General features: G+C 48.7%; 1 long non-coding RNA gene across 2 annotated transcripts in view; it reads left to right on the plus strand.

Annotated features, from left to right (window-relative positions):
• LOC138516176 (uncharacterized) overlaps nt 1-22,916 on the plus strand; it is a 95,512-nt gene that overhangs the window by 45,358 nt on the left and 27,238 nt on the right. The window lies entirely within an intron of this gene.

The raw sequence follows: 22,916 nt of genomic DNA on the forward strand, positions 1-22,916 counted from the left end.
ACTTCTTAGAATCTCATAATCTGAGGGGACACAAACCATTTGGCTTTAGGAAGGCCCGTACCACTGAATCCACCCTGTTAGACCTTAAGGTGAATATTTTACATCACTTTGACAAGATCAGCACTAAGATGCTGATGCTGCTTGACCTGTCTTCAGCTTTTGACGTGGTGGATCATAAAATAGTGGTGCAGAGACTACAGAGCACAGCCCACTTCTCTGAAGCGGCCGATGGGTCGATTACTTTTTATCAGGACGAGCCAAGGTTTTTCATAACCATGCCATGGCCAATGACTACCTGGTCTCATGCGGAGTACCACAGGGGGCGTGCATTTCACTCACGCTTTTCAACATCTATACCATCCCCCTTTTTGATATGTTTGAGGAAGAAGGAAGCCTCAATGCAAACTACGCAGACAACACCCAGTATCTGGTCCCCCTTTCTGGGGATCATGCCAAAGACACGATCACTGTCAACGACACCTACAACCAGTTTGAATCCTGGATGATTGACAACGGCCTTGCGATTAATACAAAATAACTGAACCTATGATTGCAGGCACGGCTGCCAAATTAAGGAAACTCAGCAATTAATACCAGGCTTTCAACATCTCAGGATGTACCATAATGGCCCTCCCCAAAGTTAAAAAAAACTTTATCTTAAATAGGTTCATGTTTACAACTACATAAAACAGATGCACTTCTATTTTGGCATGTAGGCCCATCACTTTAAATTACATATTGCTGTCAGCAGAAAAAACACAAAAAAGGCCCCCTGTACCTTTCCAAACCCCACACAGTAGTAATAATAATAAAGCCTGTAAACTAGCATTTCTTGGAATCGGTAGAAATTACTGGGGAAAAAAAGGTACAACCTATACAAAAAGGTTGTAAAAATGCATGCATTAAAAAAATAAAAATAAAAAACTGCGGGGGGTGTCCCTGCTCACCATACTGTATAGTATGGTGAGCGTGAGGTTAAGGGGGACACTTTCGAAGCACTCCCTAGAAGAACAAAAAAAAATGGGGGCTGCGGTGTCGTCCTCCGCAACACCCTGCTCACTATACTACACAGTATAGTGAGTGGGGGGGAAACCTCTGCAGCTGCCCCAAAAAATAAACAAAAAAAAGACCCTGCGGCACAGGTTTGCGATCACGGAAGTGAAGGGGAACTGGCGCCGCTGGGACACAGAGCATTTTAAAAGGTAAGTAGGGTTTGGGTGGGGGTGGGGGTGTGGGTTTTGTAGGGTTTTTTAAAATTATGTTCGCATGGGAAATGGATGAAATTTTTGTGGTGCGTACATTTCTCATGCAAACCTTTCCACCGCGGAAAGTCTGCAACAGAAAAATCACGTAGATCCCATTTCATAAGCTGCTCCTGGGCCCATCCCGCATTCCACACCAGATCTACAAACATTGCCCTCCCCCCCTCCATATACCTCCCACATTAGGTAGCCTCCTCCTTTGCAGAGAGCATACCTCGCACAGGGTCCCACATGTCGGAGGGCCGGATGCCTGGAGATATTGTTCTACAATACTCCGTACTCCTGCTCCTTGTCGTAGCACCAAGCCAAGTCTTTTTGGCATTTGGACAGCATCAGCACTGTAGGACTCAACTAGAGCATTAATATACATCTTTTCGCCAGTATCATACTTATTGATAGTAATTTTTTCCCACTCTTTGAGATGCCCTGTACCATCCCAAACAAGCAGCTTAAAATATTCAGCGGGACCTTGCAGTTAACCATGCCATCTGTCACTTCTGCAACCTGTGTCCAAAAGGTGAAAAAATGTGGACAGTTGCAAAGCACATGTATAAATTCAGCATTATCTTTACAGCACCAGAGGCATCTATCATCGCTCCTGCTGTCAAACGTTGCCGCTGGTGTTAGGTATACTCGGTGGAGGATTTTAAGTTGAATCAGTTTAAAACGAGAATTAAGTGCCACTGTTTTAGAGGGCTGACACATAGATTTCCATCTAGCATCCCCTGCCTCCTCACCAATAGCCCATTCCTATTTCGCCCTACTAGTCCTTTCTTCCCCAGGTGTATTATTTTGCACCATGGCATATATTGTTGCCACTATCCTACAAGAAAATCGCAAGACTTCACTATCTGCGCTGCCAACCTATGTCAATGTGGAAAAGGTATGACAAGGCCTATAATGGTTCCAGTTAATGCTATTTGATACACACTTAATCCACTTGAAGGTTATCACATAACTATTTGTTAAAGTTACATAAACTAACGTTGTCAAACCTCAAGAAAGGTTCCAGGTTGTGCTGTTAGAACACTAAATCAAAATCAACTTGATTTTTTTTTTAACAAAAGTATTTTTAATTTGTCATATGTTCCATAAACAAAAACCGCCAAACGACAACACGTGTTTCAACCCTAAGTGGGCCGTCTTCAGGGCGTAAACCTATATCACTACCAAAAGTGATAACAAATAGTACATGTTTCCACACACAAAACCATCATCAAAGTTGGTTAACAAAAGGATTTAACAGTTCATGTATAAAAGCATAGAGGCAAGAATAAAGAAGAGGGTTGGGGGAGGGGAAAAGAAAACAAAAGACATAATGAGTGAACATGCCCTTAATCTTAAACAAATTTTCAATAGCATTGCAGTTCAGTCAAAGGTGAGCATATCCACATCACAAAGGGAAGCTGTTATTAACTCAAAGGTACCCGATAGGTAGAGCACGTGGTACTAGTTGTGTGCACAAGGTTGCATGTTGTAAGGTACATTTTCCATCTTAATCTCAGAAAAAACTTCCAAATGGTATGAACTATCTGTAAAAAAGCAGACACAACCTGCTGTTGTCATACTTGGTCACCAGTGAGATAAGGAATTCTAGTTTAAAATGCAAGTGGGAGTGAATAACAATCTCTGGTTTACCTTTAATTTACAAGAATTATACAATAAGTGCGCAATGTTCTTTCAGTGCGGCATGGTGTTCAAATTTAAACTTCCCAAATGAAGACTTGTCCACTAGCCATCACGTATTCTGTAGCGTAGTGACACATGCTCTACCTATCGGGTACCTTTGAGTTAATAACAGCTTCACTTTGTGATGTGGATATGCTCACCAAGCACCTTTGACTGAACTGCAATGCTATTGAAAATTTGTTTGAGATTAAGGACTGTTCACTCATGTCTTTTTTTTTTTTTTTTTCTTTTCCCCCTCCCTCGTCCCTCTTCTTTATTCTTGCCTCTATGCTTTTATAGATGAACTGTTAAATCCTTTTGTTGACCACATTGATGATGGTTATTTGTGTGTGGAAACATATACTATTTATCACTTTTGGTAGTGATATATGTTTACGCCCTGAAGACGGCCCAGTTAGGGTTGAAACACGTGTTGGCGTTTGGCAGTTTTTGTTTATGAACATATGACAAATTAAAAATACTTTTGTTAAAAAAAAATTCAAGTTGATTTAGTGTTCCAACAGCACAACCTGGAACCTTTCTTGAGGTTTGACAATGTTAGTTTATGTAACTTCAACAAATACTTATGTGGTAACCTTCAAGTGGATTAAGTGTGTATCAAATAGCATTAACTGGAACCATTATAGGCCTTGTCATACCTTTTCCACATTGACCTAGGTTGGCAGCGCAGATCGCGAGGTCTTGCGATTTTCTTGTTTCTACTTGTTTGAAGGGGTTTGGAGAAATTACCCTTCTGGGCCCCACTACTGACGCATACCTCTTATACAGCAATTTTTGACCTTTTAAACACCTACTATAATCTGACCTATGACTTGGGTTTGTGTGCACCTCTTGCTTAAGGATAATTTCTCAGACACCTCAACTATCCTCCTACAGTTTGCTGAATTTACTATATATGTGATCAGGGAGACCATTCTGGGCTCTGCCGGGAATGATGGTGACCGCGCCCTGAATGCCTCCCGGACCCTGCGGAATTGGAATGCTAACCTAAAGGTATCCCCGAGCTTCTCCCGAACATGTTCCCATGAAACAAATGATCCCCCTGGATAGTAGTCCGCCAAAGTTTGCACACCAAACCTCGACCAATCCCTACTTACTTTATTTTGCCATATGTTGGGGCCTGAATATTCCAGACATTGAGTTCTAGGGTGTACGGAAATGGGATCTGCAACCTGCGGCATAGCTGCTCCCATGCGTGTACTGTACAAGCCGCTGAATAAAAGGGGCATTTGTCATTTTTTTTTTTAAAACCTTTATTTTTGGTTTTTTTTGAAAAACAAAACAACTACACACCCACATTAGGGTGGATTTAACTCTGCGCCATGTCCCGCCTCCCCCCTCCCTCTCCCCACCCCCTGCTCTCCCGCTCAGTCTTGTGACTCCTATAGATGTGCTGCCTTGTTCTGGTTACTTGAGACATGTGGACGATGCTGCTAGCTCTGTGTCTTTACAGCTGGCTTGTTCCTGCGCCAGAGGTGTCTGCTTGAATGTCAGGTGTCTCCTCAGCTTCATTTAGCAGGAATTGTACTAGTGGACCCCATATGTCAGGTGGGCGGGCATGTAAGGGTAGGGATTTAATAAAGTCCGTTTCCACATCCTGGCAGTAAAGAATGTCCCTTCGCCAGGCGGGGATTGTTGGAGGTGGGCCTCGACCCCAGGCCATGGCCACCCTCCTGCGGGCTAGTGTCAGCAGGAGTCCTGCCAGTTTCCTTGACGGGGCGGAAAGTGAATTTGTCAAGCCGAGTAGTGCTGCAGTTTGGCTCGGTTGTATCTCTTCGCCCACTATTGCTGCTGTCGTCTCTAAGACTCGGGTCCAGAAGGGTGTTATTTCGGGGCATTCCCATGCGAGGTGGACGAAGTCTGCTGGTTGTGTCCCACATCTCTCGCAGTTCGCAGCCGCCTCAGGGTGGTGTCTGTTAGCTTTTGCTGGTGTGTGATAGGTCTGGTGGAGGAAGTTGAAATGAATTAGCTTGAGGCGAGAATTGAGAGCTATTTTCTGTGTTTGTTTCAGGATGTAGGTCCAGTCCTCGTCTGGAATAGTTTGGTGTAGGGACTTCTCCCATCTGGTCTTTGCCTGAGTAAGGTTAGGTGTCGTATCCGTGATGATGGATTTGTAGATTTGCGACACCAGCCTGCCCTCGCCTTGTGCCTGTATGACATTGTGTAGTAGTTGCCAGGTTGGGGGTTGCTGGGGGAAGTCTGGCAAGAGAGCTTGTAAAGTGTACCTGGTCCTGAAGTATAGAAATACGTCAAGTGCGGTGTTGCCGCCTTTCAATTTTGCTTGTTGTGGTGTTATGAAGCCGTCCTCCGTGAAGAGGTCTCCCAGGGTCTTTATTTGTAGTTTGTCAACCCACTGGTGAAATACTTTCTCAGATGTCAGTGGAACCCCTGGGATAAACTTTACGGGTAATAGTGGAGAGTATCTTGATTGTACCCCGTATTTTTGAGCTAGTCTCTTCCAGACTTTGTACGTTGCGAGCATTGCATTCATGGTGTGGTTGGGAACGGGAATTTGGCTGAAGACGACTGCTGTTAACAAGTTTGGTGAAGCCAGGGCTCGCTCCACTTGCACGTGAGGCCTGATTGTATGGGTGGTGTACCAATGGCTGAGGAATTGTGCCTGTGCTGCCCAGAAGTACTTCTCCAGGTCTGGTAGGGCAAGTCCACCGCTCGTCACTGGGAGTGTCAGTGTTGCGTGTGCCACTCTGGCTGGTTTGCCTGCCCAGAGCAGCTCTAGGACCATACTCTTCAGTTTTTTCAGGAAAGTTTGGGGTAGCAGTATCGGGATGTTGGTGAATAGGTACAGCAATTTTGGCAGAATCACCATCTTAACTAGGGAAGCTCTCCCCCAGAGCGTTAGTGGTAAGGACTTCCACCGCGTCACTTTATCCTGGAGAGACTTAACTACCTCTTCGTAGTTGTCACGGAACACCTCGTGGTAATTCAGGGACATTTGGACCCCTAGGTATCGGACTTTGGACATTTTCCATGTGAGCTGAAAGTCATCGATGAATGGTTTGGTAGCAGGGGTCAACGGGAATATAATGGACTTTTCTGGATTGACTTTCAGGCCGGAGGCTGTTCCAAACTTGATTACTTCCCTCATGACCGGGTTTAGATTTTCTTCGGGATCTCGGATAAACAGTGCCACGTCGTCTGCGTAGAGGGATGTAATGAGCTTGTGTGGTCCAATCACGAGCCCTCTTCGTTGTCTATGCTCCCTTAGGTTGGAGGCCAGCGGTTCCATTACCAGGGCGAAGATGAGTGCCGAAAGCGGGCAGCCCTGTCTGGTACCCCGTTGGAGCTCTATGGGAGCAGATTTTGCCGTGCCTACGATGATGTTGGAGCGTGGTTTGTTGTATAATAACGAGACAAGTTTGATGAAGCGAGCGCCCAGCCCCATTCTGGTGAGTACAGTGAACATGAACGGCCATTCCACTGAATCGAATGCCTTCTCGGCGTCAAGGAGGACTGCGATTGCTTGACTTGAAGGATCGAGTGCCTCGATGACGCCGAACAGCCTCCTGATGCCAAAGGTTGTATTACGGCCCGGTATGAAACCCGCCTGGTCTGCCAGTACCAGGGTGGGCATCAGTGGAAGGAGCCTGTTGGTAAGCACCTTCGCCAGTATCTTGTTGTCAAGGTTGAGGAGGGAGATGGGTCTGTATGATGCACAGTCCTCTGATGGTTTGCCTGGTTTGTGCAGGAGGATGATGTTGGCTTCGCGGGTGGAGTTGGGGAGGGATCCCTTATCCAACGACTCTTCGTACACTGCTGCCAGAAGGGGGGCGATGGTGGGTGCAAAGGCTTTGTAAAATTCCCCGGTTAAGCCGTCAGGGCCGGGAGCTTTAGAGTTCGGGAGGGCTTTTATGGCAGCAGTAATCTCCTCTTGTGTGATTAGCTCGTTTAGTGGTTCCCGCAGGGGCTGTTCAACCCAGTACAGTTCAGTGTCCTCTAGGTACTCCCTTGCGGCGGTCGGGTCTCCGTTGTGTCTAGTGCTGTAGAGATCTTGATAAAAAAGCCTGAATTCTTCTGCCATGTCTTCGTCGGTGTGGGCTATTTGTCCCTGTTTGGTCCTGATCCCTTCTATCGGGGGTAGTTTATTGTCGGCTCTGACCAGGTTTGCTAGAAGAGCGCCCGGTTTTTGCCCTTCACCGTATTGCCTGACCAATCTGTCGCGGTTTAGGAATTTCACTTCGCGATCGGCAGCGTTCCTGAATTTTTGTAGTTCTTCTCTCAGAGCGACTGAGCTTGTTGGGTTGTTTGTGTTGGTGCTTTGAAGTTCTAGCTGCTTTAGCTTCTTCTCGCTGGTTGCTAGCTCCCGTCGTATGAGCTTCAGGATGCCGTTTTCTTTGGCATGGCAGACCCCTCTGGTGTAGCACTTTAGAGTTTCCCAGAGCGTGCTGGCTGAGGAAACTGACCCTGTGTTGGCTTCTAGAAACATTGAGATCTCCTCTTTCAGTTCCGAGGCGAAGACCTCGTCTCGCATGGAGCCTGTTTTGAAGCGCCACCTCAGTAGGGGAGGTTTGGGGTTAGCTGGGTTGAGGACGAGAGTTACCGGGGAGTGGTCCGAAAGAGTTCTTGGTAGGATATCGCATGAGCCGCTGGTCCATGGGCCGTTCCTTGAAGTGAAAAGGTAATCGATTCTGGAGCTCGAGTTGTGCGGCGCGGAGTAGAATGAGTAATCTCGCAGCTCTCCCTTAGATGCTCTCCAGGAATCTTTCAGGTCGAATGCTTTGCATATTTCTTTTATTTGGAGGCAGGCTTTGGACAGAGGATGTGGGCTGGCGTGGGATCTGTCCTTCACCGGGTCCAGTACTGTGTTCATGTCCCCACCCCAGATTATGGTTGCGGGGTCTCGAGACGAGAGATGGGATAGCACCCAGCTAAAGTTGTCGGGGCCGTCTACGTTTGGTGCATAGGAGTTGACGAGGGTGATTTTCTGACCTTCTATAATGCCACTTACGAGGATTGCCCTCCCTTCGGAGTCTTTGGATATGTGGATAAGGCGGAAGCCGATCCTCTTGTGTATAAGAATTGCGACCCCTCTGGAATATGACGAGTAGGAGGAGAAGTACCTGTGGCATCCCCAACTCTTGGCCCACTGTCTGTCCTTCCCTGGGAGCAAGTGTGTTTCTTGAATCATGGCTATGTCCACTTCGTGTCTTCTGAGGTATTGGAGGATTTTCCTGGTCTTCGATGGGACATTGCCTCCTCTTATGTTCCAGGTTATGACATTGAATGGAATAGATTAGGGTCTATGTTGCTTCGACGTTTATGTCTCATGGTTGCTGGTATTGCAGCTAGGGCTGATCTGGCGGATTGGATGGAGTCGGGGGGTTCGGAGGCTGGGCGTTGTGCTGGCGTTGGTGCAGTTGGGGGGTGTGGGGGAGATGGCGCGGAACCTGAACGCTCCTCACTGTTGAACCATTGTGAGGATGCACACCTCAACTGGAGGTGGTGTGGTGTACGTAACTTCCCTCCCTTACGCGGGCAACCCCCAACAGACCCGCAATGTTCCCCTTTCATCAACAAACAGTGAGGGTTGCTGTGCTTGGGGCACTAGGTGCCTCCCGAGGGTCAGGGGTGGCTCTCCTGCGAACTAGGAGTGTCTCTCTGCGGTAAAGGCTTGCGTGGATGCGCTGGAGGTACGAGTTCATCTCTCTTAGCTGCCCGGGACGATTAGTTATGGTGGTTCTCTGCGCCTTTGGTTTTCGCGCTGCGGCCTGGGGTTGTTTGGAGCAGGTCTGCAGCCAGCACGGTCTAGGTAGTCGTCGGCATCATCAGGTGTGTGGAAGAAACGTGCTTTCCCATCATGTTGAATGCGAAGCTTAGCCGGGTATAGCATTGAGTAAAGTATTTGGTTGTCCTGCAGTCTCCTCTTTACGGTGGTAAAGGAGCGTCTCTGTGTCTGTACGCTGGGAGAGAAGTCTGGGAAGAACTGAATCGGATCTCCGTCGTACTGGAGGTTCCCTTTTTCCCTGGCTGCTTTGAGAATCGCATCGCGATCTTTGTAGTTTAACAGTTTTGCGATAATTGGCCGTGGGTTTGCGCCTGGGACTGGTCTTGAATTTGGGATTCTGTGGGCCCGTTCGACTACAAACAGCTGGGAGAGGAGTTCTTTCCCGAAGAGCGTCGTGCAGATCAGTTCAACGTGGTCCTCCATTTTCCCTTGAAGTTGTTTCTCCCTAACTCCTATAATTCTGATGTTATTTCTTCTTGAGCGCCCTTCTAAGTCTTCATTTTTGGCGCAGACTGCCTTCATTTGGGTTTCCAGGGTGGAGATTCGCGTGGTCAGGGCCGACGTGCCGTCGTCCAGGTCGGAGACCCGTTGTTCTACGGTGTCTAGCCTGTCGGCGTGCTTGTCGAGTCTGTGTTGGAGTTGGTCCACTTTAGACGAGAGGTTGTCGAGTTTGCTGCCTAGGTCGCCAATTCCCGCCTTGAGGTCCATCAGGATTTCCCTAATGTCGAAGCTTGGTATCTGCTCGTCCGACCTGGAAGTAGCGGGCGTTGGGGACGCTGCTCTGCTCCCGTCGTTGGGAGGTTTATTGTTATGGCTTGCTTCGAAGTTCAGCTTCTTTTGGGTTTTATCTGTTTTCCCCATTACGCTCTTGTTTCTGCGTTGAGTGCGTTTGTGACGAGTCCGATGCTTTCGTCGTGGTTTTGGCGGGTATTACGCTGTTTTGCGAGATTGGCCTACGATGTCCACCTTTGTCAAACTGGAAGCAGTTGAGTGTGGGGCCAGGTTCTCATAGGTTATATGGCTGGTGTTGCGCGTGTTTGGAGTACCCGACTTTGGAGGAGGACTCGTGGCGTCTGGTGGCGGGGGTGACCTCCGTCGCTTTAGGCGGGCGCTCCTGCTACCGCCAGCTGGAACTTGGAGTGGGGAGTCGTCGCCAGGTGATGGGGCTTGTGCGGTGTTGGGATGAAGGGGCAGCGGGAATATTCTTCAGATGTTGTCTGCCGTTTTGGGGTGGGGGACTCCCTTTTGTTTTGTGTTGCCAATGCGCCGGTTAGGCCATGCGTGGCCGTTGCTGGTGGGCGCCGGGGCAGGCAGTCTGTGAGGGGTTCGACGTTGCGCCCCCTGAACTTTTCTCAGTGTCCGGTGAAAGCGCCGGGGTTTGTGCTGCCTGGTGGGTCGGGAAGGCCGACCTTGCGCGCCGAATGGGGATCCTACCTGCGTGCCTGGCGAGGGTAGCGTAGTCCTTCGCGCTCCTTGCGGGATTTTCTGCCAGGCCGCTGTGGGGACGGAGACCGTGTGTCTCTTGGCGCTGTCGTGCGCACGTCCGCCCGCTTCTTGGTGTGGCCTCGTTCTCTGACCCAGCGGGTCGCTGCTCGCTCTGGGCGCCGGGTGGCACACCGCTTTCTTCTGTGTTTCTTGCCCGGACAGCTCCTCCCCCTCTCGGCCTGCTCTCGGTCTGCTGCTGGCGTGGTCTGCGGGCCTTGGCGCCCGGGCCGGATCTCGGCCGGCGCTCCGCCGTTGGAGAGGATGATGGGCTCGGGGTGAACAGTGGCGCCTCCGGAGCGCACCCGGTAGCAAATTTGGGTGAATCGGATGCCGCAGTGGTGAGGATGTCGCAGGATTAATGGAGAGCCCCACGGAGCTCTCTAGGAGGCGGCCATCTTGGATGGCTCTCTGGGGGCATTTGTCATTTATCTTAAATGAGAACAGGTAACTCTGTAATGAGTATGGGAATGCTGCCCTCCTTTCCAATTTAACATGTGGGGATTGGCCGGAAGTTGGCATCCAATAGGAGACAAAGGACACCTGCGCGTAGTATAGCTCAGTCTGGCAAACCAACTCCGCCCCTCCCCCATGGTCTGACAAGGTACTCCCATCGTATCCTGGGTGTTTTCGGGCTCCACAGCAACCTAATCACCAACAACTTCAACTCAGCAAAGAATTGGGACCCCAACCATATTGGGACATTCAGAAATAAGTACAGCAGTTTAGGTAAAACAATAATTTTGACAAATCGCTACCTTCCACAGGAGAGAGATCCGGAGAGAGCCCCAACGGTCAATTCGGCTTCTAAGCTCCACTATATAAATTGCATAGTTATCCTGAAAGAGTTGCGTTCTAGATCTGCCAACACATATACCTAGATATTTTTCGGACTCTTGTTCTCATCGAAATCCCTCTGCCCCTACTGGTAGTTTCGTACTCTCGTTTAGAGGGAACAGAATTGACTTGGACCAATTCACTCTCATCCCTGTCCTATTCCCGAATGCTTCAACTTCATGGGTGAGGGGGGGGGGTTAGATTACTACTGAGGTTTCTAATAAACAAAATAGTATCTGCATAAAGCGAAACCAACTCACGAGTGCCTCCAAGCGCCAACCCTGTTCCTCATGAAGTCGTCTCAATTTCACAGCCAAGGGCTTCATCGCTATAGCAAATAAAAGTGGGGATAGTGGACACCCCTGGGGCGTCCCCAGGCCAAATGCCTCAGTCTTCCAAATAACCAGATTCTTGCCGTCACCCCTGAATACAGCATCTTAACACACAACAGAAAGTAAGGAGAGGTCCCAATCTTTTTGAGCACTGCAAACAGGTAATCCCATGCCACCAAATCAAAGGCTTTCTCCATATCTAAAAGCGCTGCTATTGCCTTGATTGAAGGATCCACCTCGGAATAACACCCCAAAAAGCCTCCTTAGATTAAGGGCCGTACTCCTCCCCGGGATAAAGCCTGACTGATCCACAAGGGCCCTAGTGCTCCCCGGGATAAAGCCTGATCGATTCATGTGTATTATTGACGGGAGAAATGGAAGCAATCTGTCATGTTTGTGTCTACATTGATAAGGGAGATCAGCCTGTATGATGCACAGTCCAGCGGGACTTTATCTGGTTTTAATAGCAAGGTGATTATACCTTCCCGCATAGTAGGGGGCAAGCGTCCTACCTAAAGTCCCCCGTCCCACACTTCTAGTAAATATTGTGCAACCCCTGGGCCAAATTCCTTAAATTCTGAAGTGATTCCATCTGATCCCGGAGCCTTATTTGACTGGAGTTCTCTAATTGCTTTAAGGATATCCTGCACAGTGATTGCAGTATTGGGTGCATCCAAAGACTGTTCGCTAAGCAGGCTTAGGGGAGCATTATCCACAAAACTACGTAAATTGTCTGGATGTCCTCTAGCCCTCTCGGCATATAAATTCTCATAGAAACTCCAAATTTCTGCCAGGATGTCACCTGGGTCCGTCGCCAGGGCCCGTCCATGCGACGTATCGCTTGTATGTCAGTCTGACCCCTGGCACTACTGAGCATTCTCGCCAGGTACTGGCCCGGTCTGCCCTCTTCCCTGTATCTAAGTGCCAATTGCGGCATAGCCAAGAACCACACCTCCCTGTCAGCCTCTGCCTTGAATTCACTTAAAACCTCCCGGATTTCGGCTAGGGATTCAGAGCGGCCAGTCTTGCCACTTTCCAGATTCGTGAGAGTTTGTTCTAGCCCATTCCATCTATTTCAGATGCCGGATGCAGAGCCCTCCAAATGTCGATCAAACCTAGCTCTGATATCTCCCCCCCTCCACCTGTTGTCCTCCCACGATTTTGCCATTGCCCCATTCAGCCTTCCCAGCAGGTGAGTCTCCTGAAGAAACAATATTGTAGCACCATGCTGCCGCAATAGGCCACGACCTTGCAAATTTTTGCATATTTAAGGCCCCCTACATTCCAGCTATCGAGGCCTGTACCTTCACCATTAACCTTGCTGACCGCATCACCCTCCACCGTACCTGGCCCACAATGGCATAACACATCAGTGCACTTTACAATTAAAACGACAAACACATGAACCTTTTTCCAAGAACCACAACAACTCTCCTCCCCCCTCCTGACCTCCCACCGTAGCTCCCCTCCTTCCTTTCTGCAAGACTGTCTTAGCTGTGAGCAGCCTCCCCCCCACTCAGTGGCAACCCCCAATTGGCAGTGACACCCCTCACACCTTCCCCCCCACTCCCAACAGTGTCATTAACCATTTTAAACAGGGGTGCCTACCCAGAAGCGTTGGACACAGCAACCACCTACACTTCACTGGCGTTGGCTCCCCTTTCTGGGAGGAGGCCCTTCACAAGAGCATATTAAGCAAATTATCTGATTCGTTACATTCTATCGTCCCACCCCGCTGCAGGTTCAAGCATTCCCAATTCACCCTTTTATGACAGTGTTGGAATTCTAGCCTTGTTTGGGCCATATGCAGGAGTGAAGTCCTGAAAAAGGGACTTCTTCCCTTTGCGCAATGGCATGTGATGTCACAAGAAAGTAGCATATCCCCGTAAAATATGCATGCTTCTTTCAATAGACTTTGCAGAATCACAACTTCACAGGACCAACAGCATTTGCCTTACATTTATCATCCCAACAAACGGCATTTAGAATGTTAAAAGGTGTGCATGTTAAACTCCAGAACCAATGTTTCCCTGAAACATGCAGTCCTGAAATGTGACATTGGGTTACATGGGGCAGGGGTAGACCCTGCCTGCGATGTGGTGGGAGTCCAAAATAGGAAATTTATACCCATCCTCTAAAACACACGGGGTGCGCTGTCCACCGGCATTTCCCCTCTACTTGACCCCATGGCCATATGAGCGAGACATTAATTAACCACAATATCCGGGTTGCCTTACGATCAAATTTGCACTAGGGCCCGAAACAAGGCCCCCGTGCTTTCTTTTTCTGCAACCTTTACCTCGCAGAAGGATCATCTATTGCACTGTGGACCCAGCCCTCCACCCCTACACAATTTGCTTCTAATTTGGGTAAGCCTCTGCCTGTATGTTCTTTGTGCTGCACACCTTGGCGCGTTTGAAAGAAGTCCTGCATAAGTCCATTGCTGTGCTAATATTGCTGTCCGTAATGCCCCTGGTGCGGGCATCAGCTTCCTGGAGGCAATATTCTATGATTTCTTCATCTATGGTGTTTCTGGCCCTGAATCAACAAGGCACTCCAATCATGGCCGCCCACACTGAGTGCACAAGCACTGCCTTCCTCCGGGTTTGGTGCGCTGTATAAATAAATAAACAAATGAAACATTGCCAAGAATCGGCTTATCTCCCAGACCAAACTGAGGTTTACCACAAATTAAGCAACTACACTTGAACAACCCAGACCCTCAATGCTTGGGCAGAAACTCCACAAAAACTGCAATCTCAGCAGGGTCTGTACAGAATAAAGTCTTGTTACCGTGCACCACCCTCAACTTAGAGGGATACAACTTTGCTTACTGTATTTGTCTATCCCAGAGGAGTTTCTTCACTGCCAAAAAGGACAAATGTGCTCTTTGTGCTGTAGGCATAAAATCTTGAAAAAAGTACACTCTCGACTCCTCATACTGTAAATCATCCAGTTTCCGCCCTCTTCTCAAGATGACTTCCCTGTCACAGAAGTTTAAAAATGTTGCAATGACCAGGCAGGGATTATGCCCTGGTGTCTCGGGGTCTGTCCTGATATTTTATGTGCTCTTTCCACTAAGAACTGGGATGAAGCACCTCCTTAAAAGTTTCCATGAACTACTCCATATTACATGACTGTATGGAATCCGGAATCCCTGTAACCCGGACATTGTTACGTCTGGATCGTGCTTCCAAATCTTCAATTTTGTCCTGGATTTCTTTGACCTCCTTCTGTAGATCCCGGAACGGAGCTGTAACCTCGCCACTCGTGTCCTCCAGCACACCGACCCTGTGCTCCTCTTCTCTAAGCCGCAGCAGCAAAACCAGTCTTCATTTCCACCAGCACAAGACACTGTCCTGAAGGGCGGTCCGGTTCAGGCTCTGTCGGGGCCTTCTGCAGGCCAAAGCTTGTCGCAGCTTCAATTTCCGGCCATCCTGGGCAATGCCGCCATGCCCTTAGGAAGCGCTAGATACTCATAAGTGAACTCTTGCTTCTTTCATTACTTTGCCATTCAACTCAGGCCGCCCTCCACAACTGTCTGTCCCGGAGACTCCTCGGGGTTTCACCTCCACTTACAGCCAGGGATAACATAGCACCAGTCGCACCATTCCCGGGTCTCAGCCAGCACTGCCTCCACCAATGCCACTCCACTTATTCCGGGTACAGTATGCCCAAAAACAAAGCTCCTGGAGACCTTCCCAGTTATAAGCTGTCCTCCTCGCCTCTGGGAGCTTCCAGCACACACAGCTGGTTTCAGCCTTCCGTGCCGACCACTCCCAGGAATGGGGGTGCGAGGGACACCCCACAGAGGTATCTGCAGCTGCTCCGAGGAGGTGTCCGTTTCGTCCTGTTTCTGCTTCAAATCACCCCCATCAGTGTGTCGTGGTTGTGGATCTGCTGATCTGTCAACTGTCCAGGAGTTGCAGCAGGCATCTTCAAGTTCTTCTTCAGATTCTTTTGTTCCGGTGGTCGACTCTCCCTTCCAAGCCAAAAGCCTCGCCTTTTTGTGCAGGTTTCTCCCATTCATCCCAGTCTAGCTGTCATTCACCCAGCAGTGTGGCTGTCCTTGCCAGACAGCCAGCCGGCCAATCACCTGTCTCCTAGGAGACAAAGCACACGGAGTTTCGGGCACCTCCCTCGCTTCCTGCCCCTGCCAGACACTCTAGAGCCAGAGGCGGGCTTCACTCATGATCCCCGACAAAGACCAAACGAACAAAGGGACCAAACCTGGTTTGGCGCACAGAGTAAATCTCAAGAAGGACCATTCCAGAAAGAAATGACGAAATAAGATGATCAGTGCCAATTTCACAAAAAGGCCACCCATGGGTGCTTTACCAAGGCTGCAATTGCAGCCTGTGGTAAAAACACATAATGATAGTAAAAAGTAAACCACTGCCAACAGTCATAAATTGTGGAAAGTGTAACATAAAAATGTTACATGACAAACTATACAAAGGGGATACTAAGTAACCCCTCCAGCACCCTATGGTAAGATAGTGTGTGCTGGGTCTAGAAAGTTACAATTTGGAAGTAAAGTCAATTTCACTTCACTGCTCTTGGAAACAGTAGTTTCACCAAGAGAAAGTATGTAAACATTGGGGAAATCTAAGACTTCCCTGTGTCACTGCACTGAAGTGCTGTTTCACAATGTAAAAGATGATGCATATGGAGTTTGTCAGACTCCAAAGTCCTAAAGAATAAATCACAGAAAAATACATGAGAGAATGGGGGAAAAAGGACTCGCTCTCCCCAGGTTAGAAATTAAAGTCCAGCAAAAAAGAGCTGGAGGTAGAAGGGAATTAGCACATTTCTGATGAATCCCCATAACAGGTTATGTGATCATTTTCAATTTGGAAAGTGAAATACTTTTGTTTAGCTTGCTTAATGGCCAAATGGTAGAGAAGTAATGACACAAAAATCAGTCCGATCACTATCAGAGTAGGAGGAGCACCATTTGCGTTCTGCTTGCCTAAGTTTAAGGCGGAAAGCCTTTAGGTCCTCATTAAACCAGGGTTGAGAGGGCCTCTTACGAGCTTGAATCTCCAACAATGGAGCAAGCAAATCAGCCGTAGTGGTAAAGGCTTCGGATAGAATACCTAAATCACCAGACGGTAGAACTGGTATTAATATGTGCGGCAATTGTAGAAGTGGCTTCCACATGCCAATTCTGCTTCTTAACTCTGGGTTTATCAGAAGTAGGAGGGTGAATAACACAAACCTGATCGGACCCGGTAATACATATTGGGGAGGAGGCTGTCTGAGAATCCTACTTTCCAAAGACTAAATCGAGCTGGTTAACCAGAATATGGGTCAGTTCAGTAACAAACTGCAACAGGAGAAGATCCTCCATTCCAGTAATTAATTTAGCGGCAATTCTGGGGCGGAATGTTTTCAGGACATACAACACACGAATAGCATTTGGCGGATTGTCTTGTTGGGCGGCGGATTGAACGGTATCCACTGTACTTTGCAGCTGACTGCTCCGTTACTAGAATGAGATTCTCTAGCTATTTCCTTGCTCCAAATTGATACTGATATTTTATTTAATCGCGCTCGTACACAAGTGTTTCAGAGCGAGGCAAGGGAGGGGAACAGGGGAGAACAAAACAATGATCTTACTTGGCCCAGTGACATTGAGCACGCACAAGTGCATGGGGGAGGGGAAAAGTGCATTGGGGAGGGGGAAAAGTGCATGGAGAAGTGGAGAGTGCGGAGCAAAGGAGAAACAGATAAATAATAAAGGCAACTCACAGTGGTAGTGCAGCCAGCAATTGGCAAGTGCTGGGTTTAAGGCAGCAGACAGGATAGGTCTGAAAAGTGCAGGAAGAAGAAAGGAGGGGGGGGCTGTATGGGTACAGAGACAGACCCCAGGGCAAGAGGTGGCCCAGAGGAACTGCGGGAGGGTGGCAGGGTGAGCATTTACCTGGGCCCAAAGGACAGAGGGTGGCCAGGTGCACGTTGCCAAGAGAGAACAGATCGGCAGGGGAGAGGGGGAGCAAAGGCATAAGCAAAGAGGAAGGTCTTGAGGTGCTTCCGGAACTGGAGATGATTCTACTCCAGTTTTAGAGTGGCAGGGAGGCTGTTCCAGAGGGAGGCCCCAGCTGAAGACCGAGATCTACCCCCAGCTCGTTTCTTTGAAAAACGACTGACCCCGAGGCAGTTGGAGGTAGAGGAGCGGAGAGCTCGAGAGAGGAGGTATTTGCGGAGGGATAGCTAAAGGTATTTTGGACCCAGGCCCCAGAAAGCCTTGTGGACAATGCAGAGGGTTTCGAATTTAATCCTTGCATCCACTGGGAGCCAATGGAGAGATTTCCGAGCTGGAGAGATACGATCCCAAGGCTTGAGGCCAAGGACAAGTCTTGCAGTTCTGTTCTGTATTAGTTGCAGAGGGCGGAGAGTAGAGGCAGGTAGATTTAGAAAGAGGATGTTACAATAGACCAGCCGAGAGAGAACCAGAGCTTGGAGACCTTGAGGAGAGGAAAGGCAGAGTACCTCTGAGGAGATCCAGTAGGAAGTTTGACTTTTAGAGACATCAGAGATGTGGGCGGGGAAGGAAAGTGTGGAGTCAAAGATGACCCCGAGGTTATAAACCTCGCAGGTGGGAGTAAGAGGAGGGCCAAGTGAAGCCGGCCAGAGAGTGAGGGGAAAGGATGGTGAAGGTGTGCCGATGAGGAGTATCTCTGTCTTGCTGGCATTCAGACAAATATCATTGGTGGCACACCAATCTTGAATGGCAGTTCGGCAATGAGAGTGAGAGTGAGAGAGTGAGTGAGTGAGTGAGTGACAGAGGGCAGCCTGAAAATGAGTTGTCATCAGCGTAGCACTGGAAATTTGAGCAGAAAATGACCATGCAGTGGGCGAGAATTTGCAGGTATTGGTTGAAAAGCCAGGGCGAGAGGGTAGACCTCTGGGGAACACCACAGGTAGAGAAGAAGATAGATGATAGGAAGGACCCAAGTTGGGCCTTGGAGGGTCGATCGGAGAGGTCAGCCAGGCCAGAGCCTGATCAGTGATACCCAGGTTATCATGGAGACCGTTGAGCAGTATATTATGGTTGCCCGTGTCGAAGGGAGATCGAGAAGGATGAGGACAGAGGGAATGTTAGTCAAGGTTGGAGAGCAGATCTTCATGGATGTTCATGGGAGCATTTTCTGTGCTTCTGACTGCTCTAACGCCAGCCTGGAGGTCATGGAGACAGCCAACGGAATTGGAATGAAGGTTAAGCTGGGAGATGGCCAACTTTTCCTGGGGTATGCCCAGAAAAGGAGAGGGTTCGGCAAAGTTGTTAGATGCCGCAGAGACACAAGCTTGAATGTGGACTCTTCTTGGTGAGATCAGAGAGTCAGTATTACCTTTGGAGCAGGCGACGGGCCACTTTGTCAGAGGATGAACAAGTAGCCCTCCATTTCCTCTGAGCCGCCCTACACTTAAGTTTAAGTGTAGCTAGGTCGGAGTCCTACCAGGAATTGCACTTGGCTTTGGACTTCAGACAGATCCTCATGACAGGGCTGTGTCAGGATGTGGGACAGCCAGAGGTGGAGGGGGTGTGGGGGGGAAGAGAGAAGGTGGCGGCGAAAGCCTCAACTGACACATGCGTCATGGGCCAGATGTCCAAGAAGGTAGTTGGCAGTGTTGGGGTAGGCTTGGCTTGGGGGGTGGGGGGGAGAGGGAGAGATGGGGAGAGGAGGGAGTGATCGCTCCAGGAGAAAGGAGTGGTCAGAGGGATGGAGAGGGGGAGGTCAGAAGAGATCAAGACATCAAGTGTGTGCCCTGCAGAGTGAGTCGGGCCAGAGGGGAGGAGGGACAGGGAGAGGGAGTCACAGAGGTCACGGAAGACTACAGAGGAGGAACAAGGAGAGTAAATGGATATGGAGGAGGAGTTGGAGTTGAGCGGTAGAGGCAAGGAGAAAAGCTCCACCCACTCAGAGAAATGAGGTGATTTGACCTGGAGGCCGGTAGATGGAAGCCACAGTAAGAGAATGGGTAGGAGAGAGAGAGAGAGAGAGAGAGAGGGAGCCTACAGACAAGGCATTCAAAAGAGGAGTAGGTCTGAGGGGGGGAATGATAGAAGCAGGAATGCACTCAGGAAAAATCACAGCTACCACCCCAACCCCCACTGGACCGGGAGGATCTGGGTGCGTAGAGGATCTTGTAGCCATCAGGGAGAAGAGTGTCAAAACTCGTGACCGAGCTGTCCGTGAACCATGTCTCAGACCATGGACATCAAGGTCTTGTTCTTCAAGGAGGTGGCAGATGTCAGAGGAGTGTTTGACACAAGAGCAAGAGTTGAGAATGGCAAGATGAAGGTTGGCAGCCTTAAAGGGGGGGGGGGAGGAGGAGGAGGAGGAGGAGGAGGAACGAAAAAGAGGATGTTGGTGAAGGTCTGTCTGGAGGAAGTATTGGAGTAGGTGTCGGCGATAGGAAGTCCAGGATTAGAGGCAAAGATATCCTTTTTGAACTTCTTCCTACCGGACTTAGTGAGCAGGGAAGGATAGTCAATGGTAAATATAGGAGAAACAGAAAGCGCCATGGAGTTGGAAGTGAGGAGAGGATGGAGAAACTGGGGGGGGCTAAGGCAGGTGTGGACAAAAGAGTGGTGAGGTCACTGGGCTGGCAAGTTAGAGAAGCAACAGTTTAGAAGCAAAATACTGAGAATTTAGCAAAAACAGCAAGATCTGACTATCCAGCAAGAAGCAAAAACAGCAAGATTTGACTTTCCAATCAGGGATTCAGATGTTAGCAAATGGTTTGAAGAAGCACTGACACCCTGGGAGTAACGCGCAGAAAGAACAATGCTAGTCAAAGGTGGTAGGAGTGAGTCCAGAAGGAGTGAACTAACCCATAGTTCTTGAGGGGACACGGTCAAGGCAGTCCGGATTTCTTAGAGGGGTGAGGTGGCAGCATCATTGTGGTTAAGTAGCAGGCAGGACTCCAATTAGCGTTCCGGAAGCAGAGAGGGGCCATAGAAGTGGGTCTTGGTGAGAGGGCCAGCTAAAGCCTGCCGGTCCCTGGTTAGATGGAAGAAAACACTCAGCAACCAATGGGAGTGCTGCACAGGAAGAGGTTGTTCAGCCAGTCTGCCTACACAACAAAGAAAACCATGACGGCCATCTTGGAAGGGCCACAAAATCTGTCAAATAAGCAGGCAATAGTGGGAAAACTTGTGCCTTCTAAATAGCAAGGCAGCTTCAGGTATTAAAAAGCTCAAAAAAATGGCAGCACAATGAAAATGCTCAATTAAAAGTGTTTCTCCAACAATTTTAAGCAATTTTTCTTTTTTTTTTTAAATGTTCGATTCTCTTCCTACATTTTAGACTTAAATTGTTGCCAACCTGCGAAAGGCTGAAGCAAACGAACTGGGAGACAAGGGTAACACCTGTTGTTTCTGCCAAAAATAAAATAAACTGCAGCTGGAATCTTTATATCACATTGTGTTTGAATGTGACACTTTGAAAGTGATGAGGCTTAAATACTGTGGCCGCCTGCCACTGTCTTAAATTCCCTAACAGCTAAGTAAAGATGGCATTCTCTTATACTCGGAGAAGGAAAATCTGTAATCTTTGCAGTTCTGTAATTGTAGATTGAAGTTTCTGCTTTGAAAGACTTTTAATGACTTGATTGCCAGCAACCTTGCATTCTGGTAATGGACCCTTGATGGGTGTATGTTTTAGATTTTCTTTTCTTTTTCTTTTATTTCCCTGAGGATTTGTCATCTACTTTCTGGTTTAATCACACAATCCTTAAAATGAATTGTAATAATGAAAAGTTTGTAATAAACAAAATCATTTAATACAAACATGGAAATTGCCACGTATGTATTTATTTTTAATGTTGTCCTATGCTCATGGCTGTCTCATGTAGGTACAGAGGGAATGTACAATTTTCTCACTACAGTGTCGAGTAATGCTAAGCAAAGACCAGGCACGGTTGCTTTTTGTAAAAACTGTTCGTTTAGTATGTGCGTCCTATAATATTGGGAAGAGTGAGGGACCCCCAAAAGGATATTTCAAAATGTGTTGGTGATAGTATACATGTTTAGCAAATAGGTGGAAGCATTCCCCTTAAAGGACAATACTGCTAAAATACTCTTAAGGAGTATTTACCCTAGGTGGTGTGGCTAGGAGGCCATGCTGTATGAAGGGTTTCTTCGTGACGCCTGCCAATCCTAAATGATCCTTCAGCAAAGCAGCAGTAACCACGTGTAGTTGTGCACAGAAACAGAGGGCCAGTGATATAAAGCGGCAGAGCAGCTCCAGGTGCAGGCTGTGGTCCAGAGGAGAAGTGAAATACTGAAATAAGGATAGAAACATTGTGTCCAGTGCGGCTGATGTGAAACAAAATGGCCAGGGCAACAGAACAAAGGGTAGAGTGAGATTGTGCAAGAGATGCAAAGCAGCAATAGACTGGAGCCAGAGTGAGACACAACGGGATCAGCAACCCTCTTACGGCCTGCAGGGAAGTCGGATGGTGGCTGTTTGTTACGATATTGGGACGGAAGACCAACGCTACCCAAGCGCTGGAGAGGATTGATGGAAGTTTGCAGGAACGTGGGTTCGCGGCGTGAGGCATCGGCCCCATAAGACTGGGAAGAGCCATTGAAGGAACTACTGGGCGCATACGTTGCGGGACATCTCTTGGAAACAGCTGCATGGAAATGGACGGAGCAGCAGACGGGGGCAGCTTAATGAGGGCAACCGAAACTCCTGCAAGAAGACTGAGGTGAAATAAATTGTATCCAGACTACCCCCATGGATGCAGTCTATGAATGCAGAGTGCGGAAGTAACATCGGACATAAAGCAAGCCATTAAAGCAGGGTGTTGTGAGCAGCCATTGAGAGAAAGTGGTCATCGATTACCTGTATCTGCCAAGAAACACAGTTCTGGGAAGGTATCGAGCCCTGGAGCCCCACCCGACAATCCACATGAGCCGGGCACTTCCCAGTGTAGGTGGAGGGCTGCCTGCACCGCAGCGCATACCGCGGATGACAATACAGTGGCAGCAGGTTGCAGGCCGAATCGGCACGCTGCTGAAGTCAGAGGGAGACCAGACACGGGTGGTGTCCACAGTGGCCCACCTGGTGGCAAAGTGGAGGTGACACAATAACTGAACTACCATGTCCTACCCCATACAGGAAGCACAAGTGGGTGCAATACAGAGTTGCACAGAAAGCTGAAAGGAGTGCGCTACCTGAGGGAGCATTGGACACTGAACAAACCTACAGCAGTTCAGCTGTGAAAGCTGGCTCGTACATTGGGGCTGCACTGGAGTAGGTGGGGGGGCCACACCAAGGTCTGGCCCAGATGCAGTGACCATGATGAAAGGAGGCGCAAGAAACTACCGGACATATGGCGGCCTGGCCCTTAGGCCAGAACAGAACCTAGGGAACCCGGAAGTATGCAGTTAAAGATTCCTCCTCGAGATTGGGCCAGAGCAATGTTGTAATGGCAGTGTTAGGTACTGAGCAGGCGGTGCATGGTTGCAGACACGTGAGAAGACCAAGCAAGACTTCAGGGAGGCCGAGCCAGTTAACACTAAAGACAGGCCAGGAATTGATACTAAATTGCAGT

Source organism: Ambystoma mexicanum, chromosome 6q (genome assembly GCF_040938575.1).
Source record: "Ambystoma mexicanum isolate Mex_15411 chromosome 6q, UKY_AmexF1_1, whole genome shotgun sequence".
In the NCBI taxonomy this organism is placed as follows: domain Eukaryota; kingdom Metazoa; phylum Chordata; class Amphibia; order Caudata; family Ambystomatidae; genus Ambystoma; species Ambystoma mexicanum.